This window comes from Gossypium arboreum, chromosome 10 (assembly GCF_025698485.1).
Source record: "Gossypium arboreum isolate Shixiya-1 chromosome 10, ASM2569848v2, whole genome shotgun sequence".
Taxonomy (NCBI): domain Eukaryota; kingdom Viridiplantae; phylum Streptophyta; class Magnoliopsida; order Malvales; family Malvaceae; genus Gossypium; species Gossypium arboreum.
The window spans coordinates 91,104,940-91,109,807 of record NC_069079.1 but is presented as its reverse complement, the minus strand read 5'-3'; the positions used below and the strand labels follow the sequence as shown (position 1 = coordinate 91,109,807).

The following is a 4,868-nucleotide window of genomic DNA, read 5'->3' as shown; positions in this document are numbered from 1 at the left end:
ATTTACTTGTCACTTTATTACTAGTTGCGATTGTGTACACTTGCACATTTCCGTCGTTCCAAGTTTTTGGCACCGTTGTCGAGGACTGTTTTAAAAGACATTATTTGTGAAATTTTTAATTTTGCATTTTGGTTTACTTTTTTTTTGTTAAATTTTAATTCCATTTTTTTGTGTTTGTTTCAGGTGTTTATGAGTATTCATCAAATCATTGACTTACTCCCCGTAAACCCTGAAATTGAAAGGACTTGCTGACAAAGGAGAAGACAAGCGAACCAAAGAAAGACCGAATATATGAATTTCGAAAATCCAAACCAAAATCCAGGAGGAACATTCGCTTTTAGTACTCTCAATCCAATCATTGTTGCCGATGACAGAAACTGTGCCATTCAACCATATGCCATTCCTCTATTCAACGAACTCAATCTGAGTATTAGGAGCCCCAAAATCGAGGCATAACAATTCGAGTTGAAGTAGGTCATGTTCCAAATGTTGCAAAATATGGGTCAATTTAGTGGGATTCCTACTGAAGATCCACATCTTCATCTTCGGCTATTCATGGAAGTGAGTGACTCATTTAAACTAGTCAGGGTGACAAAGGATACCTTGAGACTGAGATTATTTCCATACTCCTTAAGAGATAGAGCACGAGCGTGGCTGAACTCCCTACTGTTCGGTTCCATAACTACATGGCAAGAGTTGGTTGAATGTTTCTTAATGAAATATTTCCCTCCATCTTTAACCACTAAGGTCCGAAATGAAATCACTTCATTTCAGAAACTTGACGAAGAATATTTATATGAGGCATGCGAGCGATTCAAGGAGTTATTATGAAAGTGCCCTCATCACGACATTCCTTGTTGCGTTTAAATGGAGACTTTCTATATTGTCTCAATATTCATACTAGAATGATAGTGGATATTTCAGCAAATGGAGCCCTTCTTTCTAAGTCTTATAACGATGCTTGCGAGATTATTGAAAATATTACCAGTAATAAATATTAGTGGCCAACCAACCGAGCAGCCTCAGAAAGACAAGCAGCAGGAGTACATAAAGAAGATACACTTGCTTTTTTGGCAGCCCAAGTATCCTCTATGTCTTCTATGCTTAAGAACATAACTGTTAGTGGTTTCAATGGTAATCTGGAAGGTCAGCAATTGAACCAGTTTGAGGATTTTTTTGTGAATAATGTGGAGATGGCCATTTCTTTGAAAATTTCCCATCGAATCAAGAGTCAAAATATTGCATGGGTAATCAAAATTGGAATGTTCCACAGTCAAATTATTACAACTTTTCATGGCAGAATCATCCAATTTCTCCATGGAGTAATCAATGGGCGGACCATAGCGAATCTTCTATGTTATTTCGACCAAATTATCTGCCAGAATATTCTCAACAAATGCAACAACCCACACCAACTGAATCTTCAAGTAATCTTGAGAATTTACTGAAGGCATACATAGCAAAGAATGATGAACTAATCCAAAGCAAAGCAGCAACATGAAGAATTTAGGAAACCAAGTGGGAGAACTAGCCAATGAGCTCAAAAGCAGACCCTAAGTTATTTGGTGAGAAGCAAGGGCAAAGAGCATTGCAAAACTGTCACTTTACAAAGTGGGAAGACATGGGAACCCAAAGCTGTCGAGGTTGAAGATAAGCATTTTGTAGCTCAAGGTTGAAGATAAGCATATTGTAGCTCAAGGAAAAGAGGAAGTTCAACTGAGTGTTGAAACTCCTGTTACACAAAATTCAGATACAGTGATCCTTGATGAGGTAAACTCTAATCCAATTAGTTTTGATTACCTAACACCCTTGTCGGATACATAAAAATTTCCACAGAAGAGTTATCCAGTTAAAGCTAAGATTCCACCACTGCCATATCCTCAACGATTCCATAAGCAGCAAAATGATACTCAGTTGAAAGAAATATTTGATGATGAGGTGACTTTTAATGGCTTCGATGCTGCTAAATCCCAAGATATAGTTGAAGACTACTCTGTAATTTCAAAAATGGAATCGGTGGCTTCTACAGAATTAGAGCTCAATTCTTTAAACTATCCGTTAGAACATATTCTATTGGAGGATTCACCAAGTGATGATGAAGACAAGGAATGTTTGGCTTGGTTAGAAGCTAATTCAAAGGAATTCACTCAAGAAGTTCCACTCGAATCATTAGAGTTATCATCTCAGAAGTATACGCAACCAAAGTCGTTGATTAAAAAGCCAGCTAAATTGGAACTGAAGATTTTGTCTCCACATTTGAAATACGCTATTTGGGTCTGTCTTTGAATTTGCCTGTCATTATTTTAGTTGAGTTCACCAAAGATCAAGATGAAGAGGCACTTGTGATTTTGGAAAGGCACAAGAAGGGTACTGGATAGATTATTTCACATATTCGAGTCAGGAGTTGGAGGATTTGTAGGAATTACAGGAAGTTAAACAAGGCTACCACGAAAGGTCATTACGAGTTTTCTTTCTCTAATAAGATGTTAGACAGATTTGATGGGAAAGAATATGATTAAATCCTAGATGATTATTGGTATGACAAATGGCCATTTGACACCACCATGGTCAATGACGATCCTAAATAAAATGGAGGGAGTTCTCTTCAGTTATTTTATATTTTTAGTTTTTTTTCTCATTTGAATAAAATGGTAGACTTAGATAAAATTTTCTTTAGTTCATTACATTAATTAAAACTCTGTTTAGAGATTGTGACTTAAGCGGGACCATTCGTGACCCCTCCAGTCTTTCCTAGGAGTTTAATTTAATGTAATTTTTCAAAAAAATATTTTTCTAAGTAGCCCAAAAAATTTAAGTATTTGTTTTGTTAAATAAAGGGTAAACTTTTAACCCAATCACTAATTTCTTTGAGTTTTTTTTAGTTTATTTTCAGTATAGGAGCTTAGGATCCAAAAAGGAGTTGCCATTAGGCTTAAGACACTACTAAGAAGGGAAATATTCAACCCTTTTCCACACAAACCTATAGCGCTTACCTTGCTCCACCACCACTTCCAAGTAGCCTAATAGTGCATCTCAATTAACCCCTTAATGTTGCAGCCCTTAACTCCCTGAATCACCACCCCAAATACCTTTATTCAAAGTCACCAACTACCACACCTAAACTATCTTTAAAACCGCCAGCCTCTTCAACTCTAAACCTTACCCTCAGCTACTCACCCACCTGTCCAAAACTGAAACCACCCTTAACAAATTTTCTAAGTTTGACGCTGAGAGTCCCTTTATCTAGCACCATTCCACGAAGTGAATAGTTTGGTATAATGGCTATGCTGCAATACATGTAGTTGCAGTAACAAGATTATTGGAGATACTAAAAATTACGGGATGACTTAATCAGAGATGTAGTTAAAATATATATTTCAAACCCGTTTATTTTTGTGCATGAATTTCTAGACTTTATACTTGAACCATGGACTCCAATGTCGAGGAAGGAAAAAGATGAGTCAGATTCTGAGGGATTTACAAATAAAAAGAAAAGGGGGGATCTTTACTTTATTTCATTTTCTTTCCTAGGTTATTTAATGTTTTAGGATTAAGTTCTATTATGATTTTTATTTTTTGCATAATAAAACAAGAGGTGGAAATCATAAATAAAAAAGAACAAGTTGCAAAGTACAAAGTGTGGCAATAGATATATACATGTCTAGGATTGGATCTAGAAAGAGCTTGGTACAAGCAGTAAAATTGACTCACTTCCTCTTTTCTAGAATCCTACCTGGTGTATAGTATCTATTCACTTTTAACAACGAGGACATTGCTCATCTTAAGTAGGGGGACCGAAAATTGAAATTATTTCCACTTAGAATAAATTTCACTTTCAGTTATGATTAGGATATATTTTGTTCAATAATTTGAAATTTTGTTAAGTATGCTAAACTTCAGTATAAATAAGGTTCAATTATTTCAATAAATTGTTATGTTAGCTTAATAATGGCATTAATGTATTTTTAATAAAGCATGCAAATAGTACCATAAAATTTTTAGTTCCTTAGGAAAGTTAGGTATGCATGAAAGTTTAAGTCTCTAGAATTGACTTAGTAGTTTCTTGAGGCGAAATCCTACAAAGCATGGGAAGTTTAAAATGATTTAGGCAACTTTTGTTTGGACCGTTTGAGGCTTTCAAGCCAACCTTGATGAAATTTTGTCCTTTGAAACCCAACTTTGAGACTATATGGCCTAATTTTATTTGAACCCTTGCAATATTTAGCCTTCACTTCTCTCTTAATTATCTTTAAGTTATCCCAAACACTAGACTCAGTATTATTCGAACATTTTTTGAAAATAAGTTTGGGGGAGTTGAAAAGAAGTATCGAATGCTAAAAAAAAAAATTGCAGTACATACAACAAAATGCTCGTAAAAAAAAAAGAGCATGTGTACTTGAAAGAAAATGTACAAAAAACATGTGAAAGAAAAGTAAGTTGGTGTATTGAAGGTAATCTTTCGAAGGTCTGATTGAAGCTGAGTCTAGGGTTTTTAGCCTAAAATTTATCTTTTACCTACCCCTAGCCTAGCCACGTTATAACCTTGTTAAAGACCTATTGATTCAAGTTTCTATGCTACCTACATTAGTGGAGAGAAATTGCTAAGTTCAACATATGAAGGCATAAGTTAAACTTAATGATTGCAACTTAATCTTGATAAAGAGAATAAAATCAAATTGGTAGGGATTTAAGATGTCCTTATTAGGAATCATTTAGTCTATTTTTGCTACCATAAGAATGATTGAGATTAATTTGAATGATATGTATACATAAGTAGCATAAATATCAAATTTCTTGTTTTTGAGCATAAGTACACCAAATTCATAATTTTGGGAAGAATGTTGTTCTGAATGAATTTTTCAAAGGTG

General features: G+C 34.7%; 1 non-coding gene across 1 annotated transcript; it reads right to left on the bottom strand.

Moving 5' to 3' along the window:
* Positions 1-744: 744 nt before the first annotated feature.
* Positions 745-851, bottom strand: LOC128282918 (small nucleolar RNA R71). Its single transcript, XR_008273268.1, has one exon. It is a non-coding gene; the product is annotated as a small nucleolar RNA R71 (small nucleolar RNA).
* Between the last annotated feature and the right edge of the window lie 4,017 nt (positions 852-4,868).